The 17,968-nt window shown below is 40.5% G+C and overlaps 1 protein-coding gene across 9 annotated transcripts in view; it reads right to left on the bottom strand.

Moving 5' to 3' along the window:
* ZBTB46 (zinc finger and BTB domain containing 46) overlaps positions 1 to 15,255 on the bottom strand; it is a 101,172-nt gene extending 85,917 nt beyond the window's left edge. Inside the window, exons 1-4 of one of the 9 annotated variants that reach the window (XM_039498156.1) lie at positions 15,098 to 15,245; positions 13,895 to 13,962; positions 12,838 to 12,938; positions 7,040 to 7,172 (exon numbers count right to left, since the gene is read on the bottom strand). The gene's annotated coding sequence lies outside the window, so the exon portion shown is untranslated. Of the gene's footprint in view, positions 1 to 7,039; positions 7,173 to 12,837; positions 12,939 to 13,894; positions 14,118 to 15,097 lie in introns of all 9 variants that reach the window. The other 8 variants (XM_039498155.1, XM_039498157.1, XM_039498152.1 and 5 more) reach the window with 8 other exon arrangements.
* Between the last annotated feature and the right edge of the window lie 2,713 nt (positions 15,256 to 17,968).

The raw sequence follows: 17,968 nt of genomic DNA, 5'->3' as shown, positions 1-17,968 counted from the left end.
AAGGAAGCAGCCTTTAAAGAAAGCATGTGGGAAGTACAAAGAGTTGCTGAGTTTGAAGAGAATACATGATTTAAGATTTAGCCTATAGCTCAGACAAAAAATAGAATACCAAGAACAGACAAGTTCCAGTTTTGGATCAGAACAGTCTGCACAGTTATTAAAAGCAAAATGTAAGTAAGACCTGTATTGGCTTTTTTGGCAGACATCCTGTTACCAATATTTCACTCATCACAAAACAGTATTACCTACTTAAATAATTACTGATGTCATTAGAAATATTTTCTGAAGCTATATTTAAGAAGTTAACCTCTTTACAAATCCTTGCTATGTAAATATCAGGAGACAAAACAATCATTACAACAATGAGCTTTAGAGAAACTTAAGGTAATAAAATAAAGATCTGATGATTAAATAAGGTGTTACCATATTACAGAGTGAGCATCTTCATACTACCATAACATGATGTTTTGGTGATTTTATAAAACTGAGTGAAACTTCTGCTTACACATTTAACAAGTCAAGCAGGTCTATCAGTTGTTAATATTCAAAGAAGTTGGAAAGTGTTTTTCGTTTTTTGGGGGGGGGGAGGAGGGGGAAAGAGGTGAGTATAATCTGAGTATTGAATAATTCGTAACCAAATAGCTAAGTGACTAGAGTATTTGTCCTCTGTCTATAGTGTTGGGTACACAATTGGTGCATCAATTTTTACGTAAAAACCTCCCACATTTTTTGAATGATTTCTCTAGTGTTGGACTATTTATCTTTTTCCAAGGCTACCCGTAACCTTGCAGCTACTAGCAGATGAGAGTAACACTTTACTTCCTTGTGTGTGACCATTTCTGATAGAAAGCCCAGGAGGATTACCAAAGGATCATTTGGTTATAAATATCCAACAATTGTGGTATTTGGTAATAAGCTGCATCCTAATACTCTCTAATGAGTGGATATGTCCACCATATATGCATAAATCTTCTCTCACTCCACAATTTCTTCCAATATGAGGTACCCTTGAAAAAATATCTTCGTCTAAATCTCAGATTGAGAATGCTGGTCCTCTTTTCCAGATCAAATCCCATTATTCTTGGATAATGTGTCTATCCAGCTCCTTTCACCAGTATATCATATGTGATGTCACTAAAATTTTAGTTTCATAAATTCTACCTTTGCGCTATGTATTCCTCCTTAATTCCACGGAATTTTACTTTACGCAACCCGTTTCCAATACACAACTATCACATGCAAACTTCCAGCCTTTAGGAAAAACTTCAAATAGAATGTATCCAAGTTTAAAGTGTTGTATAATTTCTTACTTGGAAAGTATTCATTGGGGTCACAACAGAAACAGAGCTTCCTCAAAAAAAAAAAATATTAGCAACACATTTATAAAATATCCAATAATGTGGTATGAATCGAGGTTGAAAAAAGTAGGGCACCCCCAACCCAGACCTCCATCTACAACAGTCTGCCTGATTTCCTATGGTAGTTACATAAATACTAACAACCAACCCACTGCTTAGGTTCACTGTAGTGTTAGCTTGCGTTAACTTCACTCAAGTTAGCCTAGTTCACATGACAGCGGTCACACCACAAAATATTTGAGCTGCACAGAGTGTATTAGCAGCACAGAATAGCTGAGCTCCCACTCCATTATTAGCTCAACTCACACCTCCTGCCCCGACTGGCCAGCTAGCTACAGTTTAAAGCACCACTTCACTCAATCTAGAGCAGGGGTCGGCAACCTTTCAGAAGCGGTGTGCCAAGTCTTCATTTATTCATGCTAATGTAAGGTTTCACGTGCTCGTAATACATTTTAACGTTTTTAGATGGTCTCTTTCTATAAGTCTTTAATATATAACTAAACTATTGTTGTATGTAAAGTAAATAAGGTTTTTAAAATGTTTAAGAAGCTTCATTTAAAATTAAATTAAAATGCAATTGTCTACTACTTTGACAGTGTTATATAACAGATACTATGGAGATCAGGCTATTTATAGTTTTTTAATACCACTTTTATTGTACAAGTGAATAAATTATTCTGCTAACCAATCTGAGCAGAGAACATTTTAATTGATAAAAACAGCTAACAAACCTTGGAGAGCTCATTTCCAATGATTTAGAAAATGTATGTTAGATATACCATTCAAAGGCTTTAGTATTTTACCAGGCTGAACTTTGAAATATGGTCAATTCCACCACTGCTCTGCATTACTATGCTCTATTACCACGTTAGTTTCCTAAGTACAGCCTCTCACTTTCCAGGGAACAAAGGAATAAGGACCCTGCAGAGACAGCATCCCCAGTCTCTGACATTAGAAAGCCTCTGTAGTCTACAGGACCTTTCTGATTGATCTATCAGTTATTATAACACCCTCCAGAGGGAGGAAAAATCTGTACTCTGGTGAAGGAAGGTTGCCACAACACTGCCTTCCAAGAGGCCAGTGAACCATGAAAGCTCATCTGTAGGGACGCTGACAAATCCTCCCCCACCCAAACAATAAACTGTAGTCTGAACATATTTTCTCCACAAGTTAATGTGCAAATATAGTAATTTGATTCTAGTGAAAGCATATTAATAAACGGACTGCAAAAATAGTATAGAAATTGTTTCTAAACAAAAATGCACTTACACATAGTAGTAAAACTAACTATTTAGTTTTCAGACTGAATTAGTATCTGAAATTTAGAACCTTAAGGGCACAACCCTGCACTAATCTTATCTCCACTGTGCTAAGTACTCTAAGCAATTCAGAAATTGTTGATTTTACACCACCAATACCTAGGCATACAGGTATGCCCTCAGGACAGAGTAGCAGCCTTACCAAAACTCAAGAATCATCAGTTAAGTTAGAACAGTCCTTTAAAATAGGAAATGGTTATAGGACTATCCTGTCAACATTACACATATGAGTAGTCCCAAGATTAAGATTTAACCCAATTAAAATTAAAGGGTTCCAAAAAATAAAAAATAAAAAAACCTGGTACATCACATTTTAGTCATGAATAAAATGAGAGGCAGAAAACACACTTCATGGTTGCAAGGTAAGTCTACAGAACTGTCCCCCATAAAAATCTTGGAGACAACAATTCTAAGGTATTTTGTTTCTTTTGCTCAGAAGGAAAACAGCAACAAAAACACAGATTATAAAATTCTTTGATCAATCCAAAGCATCATCCAGGAGAAGGTTTTTGTCCAAAAAAAAAAATCTAACCAAAAAAGTTCACAAATAATTTAGCCTGTGTAAAATTAAATAGTACATAGCCTTGAGAGTGGAAAAAAAAACAAACTAAGGACATATTTTATAGTAGCCTATTATTTATAAGAAAACATAAAAACGGCCATACTGGGTCAGATCAAAGGTCTGTCTAGCCCAGTATCCTGTCTTCCGACAGTGGCCTATGCCAGGTGCCCCAAAGGGAATGAACAGAACAGATAATCATCAAGTGATCCATCCCTGTCGTCCATTCCCAACTTCTGGCAAACAGAGGCTAGGGACACCATCCCTGCCCATTCTGTATTAATGGATGTATTATATGCCATACTAAGAACAATCTACCATTCCATACTCTCCTGGGGGAAAAGCTTAACTGGAATATAGACAAAAAAATGCAAGTGTTGCTCACAGATATCAAGATAAAACAGATTCAGCTAACAGATTAAGAAAGAACTGAAACTCAGTCCAAAAGTTTACCATGTAAAATTAAATGAATGCATCCCATGTTTCTCTTTCCCTTATCACCTGCCCATGTCCTCTTATACACACACACACCCATACACACACACACACACACACCCATCCCCCAGCATTCCAACATTTTTAAAATTCCAGTGCAGACGAACTTTGCTAGGTTGGGTCACACTTTCAACTCTGCTGCTTGCAGAATAGGACACAGGATGCTTGTCAATTTCACTTGGCTCTAGTTGAGAACACTGGAAAAATAAAATGTACAGGAAGGCATGCATAGGTGTATTCTTACACTACTACAAATTAATCGGAAAACAGAAAAACAGAAGAGGATTGTGTCTGTGCTTGGGTTACTCCACCTACTTAATGGGTCAGAAAAAGCAGCAGAAGGAAAGCGCTGATGGATGATGATTCCCAGTAATCACTTTCCTGCTACTCATGCTTGCAATGGAAGAGCTCACTCTCCAGAAGCAGAGCCTATTTCTGTAAGGATGTATTTCGGGGGGAATGTACGGAAGAGAATCCTAGGATCCATTGATCTGTACTGATTGCTCCCACTTATTTCAGTTCTAGCTGTTGAGGTTTTAATGTGTTTTTGTTTATCTCTAGCATTGCAGTAGCATGGTCTAAATAATATAAGTATTTCTGGCCCATCAGACACCTTCAGCTCTCCTCCTAGAAGAGGTCATCTTCTAACTGTAGACTCCACTGATGTCTAAGCTCTCATCTTCTACCATATTTTGAGTTTCCTGACTTAATCTGCACCATACAGGTTGAGAGTTTGAACCTGTTCTCTGAGGTAGAGTGCTTGGAAATAGCCTGAGTGAATCAGCTGACTCCCTCCCTCATCCACTGATCTGTTAGAACATGTAAATATGCCAAGAGTGTAGTTGCCAACCGTTCTTGTATTGATTGAATTGGGTGTCTTTCTGTGTTCTTGGACACCCTCTATCATAAGAATCTCTAAAAGGAAGAAATTTTCCTGCAGTTTGAAATTAGTCTCAATCCAGTGCAAGAATTCAGTTGCATATTCCTCAACCAGATTATGCTAATTATAGTTGCAGGCTCATTACACCATGACTTTTGAGAAGTGGTCTTAATGGACACGATCAACATGGACAGGCCCAGGGCTATGACATTACCTGTTTGTTTTTCTAATTATTATTTTACAAAGCAGTAGTTTTGAAATGTTTCACAGGTGTTCACTTTGTCATTGTCCCATTAAGTATAAAATGCCCTGGATGCTACTTGCTATAGTTACCTTTCCTTTGAGTTTGGTAGAGTTTGTGATAGTGAAGATCCCTAAGCACAAAGCTTCCAGATGTGGGATGCTCTTGGATATCAATCAGTGATGTTTACATTCAGATTACATACTATATATTCACAGCCAAATTTAATTTTAAGTCTCAGTTCTACAAAGATCAGCTTAATTTACTGATTCAACTGAAATTAAGGCATGTGTTGGTCTTTTCAGGATCAGGCCTAAATTTATGAAGAAAGGAATGTTTGCCACATCACCAGTGAGAACCTCAGTATCTTAAAGTTAGTGCTTGCAGATTCACAGGGAGACAAAGAATACCTCTTGTAGTCTGTGTGCGCAGAGGAAGCAATTCTCTCTTTAAAAAGAAATTAGAAGCTGATGAAGGAAAAAGGGACAAAAGACAGGCTGAAATCCCTCTGATGAATGTCTCCCAATCCTACATGTCCTAAGGATCCCCTAGTTATGAAAAGTTGCCGTGTCAAAGACTTTTACTTTTGTTTCATCACTGCTATTACTTGTTCTTGATATTTAAGTGACTTATCAGCTGAACATTCTCTGCTTATGTAAAAATCTAATAAAAGTAAAGATCTCTGCCTTATCCACAATGTTTCTCAGATTAGAAGACAGTGCTTTCTAGGGGTAGAGATTGCAGGAGTAAAAATAAGGGCAAGTACCCATTCTGGTCCTTAAGTAAATGTCTTCATTCTCTATTATCTATAGAGACAAGATGGTATATTGGAGTGCCTTCATCATAAGTCATGTCTAGTTCTCAGTGACACCACAGGTCCAAAGGTCCAGTTTGTCCTTACCACAGATATTGGTCTATACTTGAAGGAATCTGGAATTCACAATTTTGATTTTTTTTTTTCCTGGCCAAAAGGACTTGTTTCTTGAATCAAATTAAGGGTGCTTACTTCTGTCGGACAACTGTTTAATCAAGCTGTGCTTTTAAACATTGTGCAAACCAAGTGTGTCTTTGAACATCCAGTATAAAAACATAGGTCCTGATCTTGCAAAGACTCATCATGCACATGAGTAACTTTATATAGTGTGAGTACTCCCACTGAAGCCAATGGAGTACAGTTTCCAGGATCAGGAACTTAGTTTACAGATGAAGAGGCGACTTTCAGACAATTTTTTTTTTGGGGGGGGGACGGGGGACAATGAGGGGTTAATGATATGAGGTGTTTAATCTTATATATGACAGTATATTTATTTGTTATGACTTTATCTTCTTAAATAATGTGATTCACTGTTATGTTTTACCTATCTCCCTGCTATAAAACATTATGAAGAAAACATGTTATTCATTACTCTTAAGGCATTTAAGTTTTAATTATAATTCTTCACTCTACCTTGTTCTAAATTTAGTTTGTGTGCTGTAACTCCATCATAACAAGATTTTTCAGTATATTCCTCAGTCCCAGGTGCACTCTCTTTTAAAAGGGCTAGCCACTTTCTGAAACTCACATACCTATGTTCTAAGAGCTGTGTTCTGTACAGTTATTAGTCACAGACTAGCTCCCTTAAGGAAGGGAATCAATTTTCAGATCAACAATACCAGTTTTTTTTAATGACATAGCATTAAAGCCATACTATTTCAGCAAGTCTAAGAAAGTTTGAGGAACCACAGCTGTTTTTTCTAAATACAAAAGAACTACAAATGTCCACTCTGTTGTTATGGTCCATCACTGCTAACTCTTGTTTGCATCTGACCATGGCTAGGCTTCATAGAACTGAGGCTGAGCTAGAATAGGAACAGTAAGAGCAGTGAAGCTCCTACCTTTCCTGTTTTTGCATCACCCCTACTTTTTTTTCTTGTTTTGAGTCCTGTGATAGTCTCTCTTCCGGCTTCTCATTTACTCAGAGAGAACAACAGACTGATCAGGATTAATGAAGGTGCCCATGCCAGAAGTTAGGAGCAGTACAGAAATCAAAGAAATTTGCGTCAGGTTTTAATTCTGTGTTAAGTTTTTAAATTAAATTTTAACTTAACATTGATAACGAAGGTTAAAGACAATTCAAAGTCCTCACGGTAATGCTTTCTCCCCACCACACACAAACTAAAAAGCAACTTTAAGCGTTCAGAACCTACCAGTAGTTGAAAACTGTTTTCTTTAGTAAAGATAAATGCCACGAGGTGTCATGGTACACCATACATGTTTTAATGAACGGAGGGAAAGCGTTTCTGGTAACAGGCTTTGGAAGGTTCATCAACTGTCCTGTAACTGGGAAGGAAGAAGAGAAGAAACAATAATCTTAATTTTAAGCTATTTAAAAGTCAGTAAATTTTAAGTCAGATATTACATATTATGACTTGCACATTCTTACAGGCAACAATTAAAAAAAGCCAAGCCTGGAAGTTGTCTAAGTAGTAAACTAAAAGTTATTATTTAATAATAAAAAGAAAGCATGTGCTTTAAACTGGTATACCTGTTAAATCATGCAAAACACTATTATATTTACCATCTCATGAAGAGAAATATTCCTGAACAATTGCACAAAAATGTTAATGTCTAAAATCAGCTGCATAGAAAGCAAACTTTATTAAGTTTGCAGATGATTTTAAAAATACTGATTCCAGTCTTAATTAACTAAGGATTGTATACTATTAATAGACATGTGGTCAGCAGAACTCATTATGAAAGAAATCCTGAACCCAATGCTTCCAAGTCCCTTTCAATACAGGAACTGAATCTTTATAATATTAAAGAAGTGGCCTCATGGCTTTCACAAGAGACCAAAAGAATCTCTCTGTTATACAGAAGTTCCTTCTATCTGAAGCGTGACACACTGCCAAAGAAAGGTATTTAAAAATACACTGATATTATAACAATAAAACAGAATACAGTTACTACAGTGATCAGGCAAAGGAAAAATTTACAGTATAAAAACCTCACACTTCCAGCACACAGGAGTACAGTCAAGGAATGCCTAATGATCTCAACAAACAATATGTCCCAAAAGTAAGTAATGTGAAAAAAAATTAAATGCATTGTGAAGTGTTTACTTTGGTGGTGTTATACTTTGCATTTCTATTACACCATCCATCCAAGCGCCTCAATAGTCTTAATAAACAAACATCCCCCCCGACATGAGATCTCTCTAAAATGGATTTTGCTAAGGCAACTAAGTTTGACAAAGATTAAAATAATCTGTCCAGTACAATACAGGAAGTCTGTAGGAGACATGGGTTCTATTCCCAGCCCTATTGAATCCATCTTCCATTTAGAGCAAATCACCGTTACAGAAAAGCACTGCACAAGGACACTAAATGAACTGTTGCCCTTTAGCAATCTGAGAAACTTCTGAAAAAATAGCAAGGATACAAAAGGAAGTACAACTAGATACTTAACTGAACTTAAAGAAGCAGGATTTTTTTACACCAACACAAACAAAAAATTAGCAAGAACCTCCCTATTCCACTTGATAACATTGCTGATACTTATGGCTGGATGGCATCCTCCCTCACAGCCCACTAATTAAATCAGTCTTTTGTGATATTAGAAGTTACCATGATCTATAAACCTCTCAACTTCAAAATGCTTCAGTGTGGGAATACAATGTAGAACACAATATTCTCCTTATTATTTCTCCTCTCATCCCCTCTCTCTGCATTCCCTTTGTACTTGACTTCTAATTCATTTCCTCATGTCCTCCCACCTCTATTCATTCCCCTCCTTTCTCTCCATCTCCTTCCCTCACCCCCATGCCACATAAACACTGCTTATCTGCCACATCTCTGCGCCCTCAGTCTGTAACCTATGTAGCAGAGACAGAACAACAGCTCCAGCAGTGTTTCACACCACTGGGGCTTGCATCACAGAGGAAAAAACAGGAATTAGCAAATAAAGCATCTGAAAAGCAGGATACCTTAGTTAGAGGATGCTTGAGAAGTATGTCAAGCCCCCAAAGGCAGGTCAAAGAACAGCAAGCACCCTAGCAGGAATCCCAGCATTAGAAACTATATCTCATCCAGTATTGCACCTAAAGAGTGAGATCTCCTCACCCTTCTTACTGTTTTTTGCCTGTTTGGTTTAGTACACTCACTATGGGATGTCTGACAAAGTTTCCAAGTTCAATGTGAAAAGGGGTGGGTGAAAGAAAGAGGAACAATTCTGAGACATTAGAGAAGAGAAGTATGGAATTGAGAAGTATTTTGCAGGAGACAAGGGAGAAACAACATGTAAAAGTTGAGGTAGAGAATTTAACATAAGTAAAGAAAGTCAAGGATGATAAAAAGAGACAGAAAACACTAAAACACTGCAGAATTAAATACACCATGTTTGGTGTTTTGTGGACAATCTGTTTTTTGGTATTTACGGTAATTTAGCATGGTAGACAGACATCCCTTTCTATTTTTTTTTGTATAAATAGAATTTAAATCTAACAATCTATCAAAAAAATAAAAAGGAAATGGAATGAAACCAAGAAGGATATGGCGATAGTAAGTTAAGATTTTTTTTTAATCGTAAATAGAAAACTGTTTGACAATATGTTACAAATAAAAACATTTCACACCCATTTCATTATTTAAAACATCGGGGGCATAGTTCTGACGGGTGTGGCAGCACAGGTATTTTTCATCCAGGCTATCTGGCTTAGTCCCCAAATTAGCTGGTATTGAGAACGCTTTTTCCAACTACCAGATAGACATACACACTAATCAATCCTCATGCTTCAGCCAGGCAGGGTCAGGAAGAAGTTTCGCCCAATGCTACAGTAATGCACAATTAAGATTTTGCATCTTCTCTGCAAGCATTTGATATCAAGTGCCAAGAGCAGTTAATAGACAATAGGATCAACTGCCTTTTCTGATATGTTTTCCTGACTCTACATTGCTTAACTTGTGACAAAGAGAAGACTGGCTTGGATGGAACACAGCAGGTCATTTATATCCAAAGAGCTTTAGTAATAACCTAAGAAAAAATTGTGAAAGGTAACTGGGTAAGTGTGGAACTACTCTCAATTTTAACTATTCCTCAGTAAGTGAGCCCCTGCTCAGTTTGCTAAATACAGTCAGTAGCTAAATTCTTGGCACATATACCCTGCTATTCTAGTTACTAAGTATATTTCAGCACATACACCAGTAACTGTATGTGTAGAATATTTTAGACTTCTTTGCTGCCCCATATCTGGAAACTCCCACCCCAACCTCATTATATAAGTGAATTTTAGATAACTAATATGAATAGTTAGTATATAAATGTATAAGTTAATAAATAATTGAACAGGAACAAACGCCATAATAATACGGGAACGGAGTGCAAGTACGCATCTATTTAAAGGGAAACTGTACCAGTTACTTTTCAACTAGCTACTGCACATATCTACAGACATATTGCTCATTCTTGTGCATGCACACACACACGTGTATCAAATTTTAACATCAAGCAGATCATGGTTCCATCTAACTAGAGTTCTGTCAATAATCCCATCTTCAGCAAAGAATTCAAGAATAATGAAAAATCCACACTTCAATTTAAAAAATGAATGTTTCCTTAAAGTGTGCTTAGGTAAGAAAATTACAACTGTAATTTCCTCTAACTATATTGCTGATGACTTTACGGAAGAATGAAATACAAATCTCTTACAGAAATATACCATAATGTTTGACAAACGTACCCAAAATTTCAGACTATTTTGCATTAATTAATTAAGACGAAGAAGCATGCTGTGTGCTAATAGAACACATCATCTATGAATTTGGAAGCCCTTTAAAGAGGTGGGTAAGCATTAGCATCACCATTTTACAGATGACCAAAGATATACATAGAGATTATGTGACTCGCACACTGAGTCATTAGCAGAGGTGGGATCAGAACCCAAATCTCCCAATTGCTGTGCATTCAAAAACATCAAGGCAGCATCAGATAAGTAATTTAATACTTTGGGCTGTGGGAGTCAAAATTCTTCTCTCCCCTGCCCTAAGACTGATAGAACACCAGTGACAACTAATTCAGTAGAAGGTCTGGGGAAATCACGTAGATTGGGAAATAAGAACTAGCCAAGACCATCAGAGAATATTCTTTTGATACAAAAAAATTAACGCTTGAAATATGTCCATGTCTATATCTTAAGGTAAGCAGCATGAAATATCACAGGCATCATTAAAGAACCAGTATCATCATTGCACGCTAAGCAAAAATTATGCATCCCACAACTTTGTTCGGTCCTTTTTATTGTATCTGCAATTTACAGACAACCACACAGGACATTTTCCATTATCATTATTGAACTGTAAGATACATAAATGTTAGAGACATATTGTATAAGTACACTGCACATTCAGAAAGTTTAAGATAGGTCAGCAGTAAACTGACAACAAAATAAAAATGTTATATTAATCCTTTTGTGTAAAGTGTCAGAATTTTCTACTGTAGTTTGTTGCCAGTAATGGACAGAAACTGCTGGCTCCAAGGAATTACAATGAGTATAAGGAATAACCATTAGAACAGCAGGTAGCTGTTCAAAGATTTAAACTAAGCCCTCTCTTTACCCCTTTGTTTGCCCATTAAACTAAGCATGTAGGAGCAAGGAAAACCCATGTAAGTGCTTCACACCAGAGCAAGACAGTTCAGAATACATCATGGAGTGCTCCAGAGTAGCAAGTTAACACAGGCAAAAATAGTCACTGAGAAAGAAGCCTTAGAAAAAGTTGGGCCGTTGTAGGAAATACTAACTAGGAACAAAAATGTGGATTGGGTGGTAGCCTTCAGCTGGCAAGACAGGAAACATTTCGTTAAAAACTTTAAGCATATGTATATAATAGATCAAAATGGGTGTTATTAGGAGGAACTTCAACTGGGAAGAGAAGGCAAGGCAAAAACAGTTTCAAAATATACCCCATCTCACATCAACGCAACACCGTGCCAGAGCATGAATGAATATAAAAACGGTAAGTAACAGGCTAAAGACCTTTCCTTTTTGCGGGGAGGGAGGAGGTGTGTGGGGGGGGGGAGACTACTTGCCAAACTAGTTTTCCTCTAAGCTTTCCAATTATAAAAGCCTCTTGCATTGAACATATCCACTGCTGTACAACTGTCCCAGAAAAAACACAGACCATGGAGAGAAAGTGGCCCATTTTCTTTAGTCTCTAAGAATCATGTGTACAGGTCATATTTTCAAAGGTTCAACTTATTAAAATGTATATCACCACATTAACAGAAATTACATTATATAGCTTTTAAAATATGAAATTGTCATTTTCACTCTTAAAGTCTGTAAAATCTACTCTCAGTTTTGCACATAGCACTAATATAAAACTTTATTTCCAATCACTTACATGAAAACTAACAAAGTAAGTGAAAGTGACTGGCATCTAAAAAGATGCTATTTTACTATAATAGTGAAGTTGGAACATGAGGAAATGTCCCATCAGAAAAACAAAAGTCTATAATTTTCTATTTAAACTGCAATTATCCCATTAGTCTATCAAACCAAATCATAATTTTCAGGAACATGTGTATGAGAATTCCAGCAAATACAAACATTATGTAGTTCCCAGTGTGGCCCATGGGGCAATCTTCTCTATCAGCTTCTGTTAGCTCCCAAAAACACCTCAAAGTGATAATTCTTCACCACATGTTGAAAATGTTGTGACTAATAATACACTGCTCCACCCATTTTTTCTATCACTAAAATGATTTAAAAATAGAGAACTTGACAAACAATGGTTAAATTCCATTTCTTTTAATTCAAATCAGTAAAGCCAAATTTAATCCACAATAAAATAGAACTTGCCATAAGAAGTAAATGCATTTTCGCTAACTCTTGCAATAATAGTTATGAAGATATACAATAAAATATACAAGTGGAAAAAATATCCAGTAACTGTAAGCTTCTTTTGTAAAATTACACCCTTGTTTTTGTCTGTTTTTAAAATCACCTTACCTTGTTCTCTCTTTCAATTATCATTCTGTTCCCCCTTCTCCCTGCACCATCCTCTCTTTGGAAAAAGTCTCTTTAAGGTAGGTAATTTAACAAAAATGGAACTAGACATAAAATTTGAACATGTAATAAATATTTTGTTGAGGACAACTGGGAGCTAGACCCATACTAAATTAACTAAATGTAAAAAACAATACAAGTGAGGCAATTAAAATGCATGTAAGAACGTCGGTACAGGTGTCTGCAATAGCACTGTTTGCAAAACACGTTTGCTAATTAGCATATCTTTAAACAATGCTGATAATAATCTTGTCCCTATAATCCATGCCGAATGAATCGCTGAGATTGTAAAATAGAAAGCATGTGGAAAGTCATTAAAAGTCTCTGTTACACCTTTCTTTGTTTATATTTTCCTTGCCAGGTGTAAAAAATATTGTTCTACTTATTTTGATTTCTTCAAAGTGTTCAATTACACATTTTAACACAGGTTCTTTAGTGGTGCATTAAGTATCAACAATTTTTTTCCCCCATCAAAGAGAAATCCTCCCACTATAACAGTCTCGAAAATCTGCTCCATTCTCTATTTGTCATCTGGGATTGAGTTATCAGACACTACTTGTATTACTTTGTGAAACTGACATGTCTATTTACAGGGACACAAAGGCAATCCAGTACTACAACCCCTTATTTTACAAACACCTTCATAAACACCTCTTCTCTCCTCCCTATTTTTACAAATACTTTGTTTTTTTTCGATGGGGAGGAGGACGTTATGCACATAGTTTTTCACCCTGACAGAAAACAATTTCAGTCACTTTTGCACTTGTTACAAGTATATTAAAAATCACCTACATCTCCAAAGAGGAGAGGCATTGTTTGGAGGTTATTATTTTTTTTAATAGGGTCACTTCCCCCATTTCAGCCTGCAATTAAAATGGAGGCAAGGCCAGGCGATCTGTGTCTGGCTTTAGGGGGAGACAATAACCCAAAACAGGCCTGGCTTTAAAAAGAGAGAGAGAGAGAGAGAGAGAAATACAACATGCTTCACCAGTATTATTACCTCATCCCTTTTTCCAAGCAGTTTTGAACCACACTCTTGACAAACTCTTGGTCCAACTTGCACAGATGCTGATTTTTTGGGGGTGGAAAGGTTTTTAATTCTGGAGCCAGAATTCAGGCTTGTTATTTGCAAGTGGAGCTGCTGTTAAAATGCCCCCTTGTCTCCTCTCCTCTCCCTTGAGCTGGGTGTTGACGCAGCAGAAATTACCAGCTGGAAAATTCCCCTTTTGGAGGTTACAGGGAGGGGGGAGAGGGAGGAGGGGGGACGAGTCATGGGGGAGGGGGGGTTAAACCCTGCCACTCACCTAGTTAACCCATTCACCCACGCCAAGTCAGTCACGCGTGCCCAAGGGGGCTCCATACCCCTTCCACAAAGGGAAAATCCCCCCCCCCCCAGAGTGCAGTGGGCTTTGCCCAGCGGCCCCCAGGGGGCTCAGAGAGGTTCAGGGATAGGGAAGGGTGTTTTCAGGGCAGAGGAGACATTTGGGCTCAGACAGCCTCCCCACTGTCAGGACCCCAGCACCTGGGATCGCGGCACTGACACCCCCCCCGTTACCCCACTCCTGGGGGGAGGGGGGAACAACTCTCCCCCGAGGCAGCCAGGGAGGGGGTGTCCTCGGCACCGGGTGAATCAGGCTTCCAGCACCGCCCCCAGCCTGCCCCCCTGTGCTGCCGGCACCCCGGGGGGCGAGGCGGGTAACTGCCTCCCTCATCTCCCCGGGGGGGGGAGCGGGGGGCGCCTCCGCCAGGCCAGCGCCGCCCACCCGCGAAGCGCCGCGCGACTCCCGTGCTCAACCCCCCCGCCCCACCCGAGGGAAGTGGGGGCAGCTACCTCCCTAACGACCCCCCCCCGGACTACGAGCGGCTCGTGCTCCCCATCGCCCCGGCGGCACCTGGACCCCCGCCCCCCCTCAGCGGGACGCGTCGCCGCGCTGCCCGGGACCCAGCGCTCAGCCGAGGCGGGGGGAGCGGCCGGTGCCCGGGGACAGCCCGGAGCCCCGGACCAGGCTGGGGAGGGCAGGTCGCTCGGGGTGGCGGGCCGAATCCCTCTCCCCTGAGGGGCCGGGAGAAGCGGAGAGAGCGGGCTGGGGGAGTCAGGCCCCCTCCCCTCACCGGCCACTCTCCTCAGAGGAGGGGGCACCGGGCAGCCGTGCCGAGCCCCCGGGGTGCGGGGGGAGCCTGGTTGGGGGGGGGTCTCTCTTACCTGGGCCCCAGGCGGGGGAGCGGGGTCTCGGAGCGGCCGGAGCTTTGGCTCCTTCGGTCACTCAATGTCTCTCCTCACGGGTGGGGATGAGGGGGGAAAAACTAGCGGGGGGCGGGGCGCGCTCCCGCTGCCCCCCCTGGCGCGCGCTCCCAGGCGGCGGGCGCGCGGGCGCGGGCCCGAGACCGGTGAGGGGGCGTGGCCGGCGAGGCTGGTGCGGCCTCCCTCCCCTCCCCTGCTGCGCTCCCACTGGAGGACGCCGGACACGGGCCTCCGTAAGCCCCGCCCCTAGCCCCGCCTCCTCCCGTCTCCCTTGCGCCAGGGGATCGGGGGCGCCGTCAGCAGCTGCCACTGCCGGACACCGGAAGTGAGGGGAGTGCGCGGAGCATCATGGGAGACACCCCGAGAAGGGGGTGGGGTGCGCGGTTGAGCGTTGGCCTTGCCGAGGGGCTGCATTCCCCCCTCCCCCCGGGAGCCCCCTTTGCCCGGGCCCCGGAGGTGCTTCGGGAGCAGCCCACCGCCTACCTGGCCCGCAGGTGCCTCAGTCCGTCCCCCCCACCACCCCGCATCAGGCCCAGCGCCCCTAGCCACCCCCAGAGCGCCCGCCGGGCAAGCAGGGAACTGGGGGGGGTTCAGCTGCTAGCCCCCGCGGCGGCTCGGCGGGTTTGGAGGGTTATTGGTAAATGTCAGCAAAGGTCAGTTTCACCCCCCACGCTCGCAGCCCACGAGGAAATGTTTCCGTCCCCGGTAATGGAAATATGCAAGGAAAATGCCGGCTGAGAACTTACTTTGTTACCCTTTGGCTGAAGGAGGTTTACTTGGATGTTTGTAGCTGTGATGTTGACCCCTTCCCCCATCGTTCTGTGAAAATTTAAATTGATAAAAATGCTTTAAAATAAATATTAATGTTGTATAAAAAAATTAATTCCACTATTTGCAGTGTTGTTGTAGCTGTGGGCTATTAGGATCCCTGGATATTAGCGAGACAAGCTGGGTGAGGTAATATCTTTTATTGGATGAGCTTCTGTATGTACACGTAGGGAGATTCTGCAAGCTACTCTCTGTACTTTAGTTACACATGAAGGAGGGAGGGCTTTTATAAAGGATAACCTGCTCCCCCAAGAACAATACAACCATGCTCACTTCAGAGACCCATGACTTCAATGGGATTGCAAGTGGGCAGTGTGGGTCTAACAGAGATCATGGCTGGAAGTCAGGAGAATTGGATTCTAGCACTCTGTCACAGTAAAATGGAGATCATGCTTCCTCGCTTATGTTGGATGCCTTGGGATCTACAGCTGAAAAACATTATTTAAGTGCAAAGTATAATGCCCTTTGACTATAACACGAAAAGATCAAAGAAGTGTGCTATATGTCAATCTGTTAGTCATGGGATTGAGCTAACCGTTCTGGAGCCTGCAGGACACCACACTCTTGAGATGGCTTTAACAGGCAAGACAATGGGTCTCTGAAGCCCATGTTGTTGTACAGTTGTAAAAGGGCAGAATTTAGCTGGAAAGATTAGGACCAAATATTCCAAGTATTTAAGTACATGCACTTATTGTGATTATGAACGCAAATTGGGTAATTATGTATGTAAATAACTGGAAGTGGCTGTTTATGTGCAGTTATCTGATTTCTGTGTGTAACCTCAGTAATTGCACAGACAGTTGTGTGCCTAAGCTCAGAATCTGCTCCCTAATTTCCTTTTCCTCAAATCATGGTACATATAAGGTCACTTATTTTTCCCCCATGCAAACAGATATTGGATCAAATGGAGCTCTGGAATAAAGAGAACCTACTCCACTGAAATCAGTCAAATTACACCACTGCTCCTTACTTAAGTGCATTCCTAAAAGGATCTTTTGATCCCTAGTAAGTTTTAAAGTGGATGAACAGGTGTTCCAGCATGTCTTTCTTCCTACTCCATCCCACCCCTGAAAAACCCAAACAATTTTATTTTAGGAAAAAAAACCCATGCACTTAATTAATGAAAATGAAATGTCTTAACTCCAGTACATTTTCAATTACCTTTTCTTCTGTATTGCTAAAGGAGTCCAACTATCATCTCCCTAGAAAGAATTCCATTAAAATGCAAATTAACAGTTTGCAGTAGTTGTCTATGTATGCAATGAAGGGCACAATTCTTAGTTTAGGGAATATAAAATTAAAAGTAATGGACCTGATTTTTAGACCTCAGCCTCCTTTTATGTAAACCCAGTCTTCTTGTGTGCACAGTGCTGCACATTCAGTTGAAAGTCACTGTCACCTGCACACAGGTGGCAGAATTTTAACACACAACTCCTCATGGTCCATGTTAAATTATCAGATGGGTTTTACATGTGAACATATTCTAATATCTGTATGTACATGTGAGGATATTTCCACTGTGGTTGCAGCAATTGTATGCTTTAAAGATGAATCACAGTGCCTATAATTACAGGTGCACAAGTGGAAGCTGGGTTGTGGGGGAGGAACACAATAAATCAGGCCATATAACTATATCTAAGTATGTTTGTAACACTCTGTGTTATCCCTGGGTTTCTCTGTTTCTAGCTGTAAACCATCCTATTATTCCTTTCCTGGACTCTTCTCTTTCCAAGACTCCTCTAATTCCAGGCAGGAGAATTCCTCTATCACCCCTGGACTCCTTCAATTCCAAGCATGCATGCCCTAGTTCTACCCCTACCCAGAATTTCATCCTCCTCTCTTTGTTAGAGGAAAGTATTTATTTATTTAGTTGTGTGTGTCATGCTGGACTCACTCCCCCATGAGCTGCAGCAGCTGCAGACTGGGCACTGCCCTGGGGAATGCTTTCAAAGAGGGGGAGGGTGGAGAGAGGCTGAGTTTCCTGAAGCTGCACAACACAAAGGG

The sequence above is a fragment of the Mauremys reevesii genome, linkage group 13, assembly GCF_016161935.1.
Source record: "Mauremys reevesii isolate NIE-2019 linkage group 13, ASM1616193v1, whole genome shotgun sequence".
Lineage (NCBI taxonomy): Eukaryota > Metazoa > Chordata > Testudines > Geoemydidae > Mauremys > Mauremys reevesii.
The sequence above is the reverse complement of the archived record's forward strand: the minus strand, read 5'-3'. Positions and strand labels throughout refer to the sequence as shown.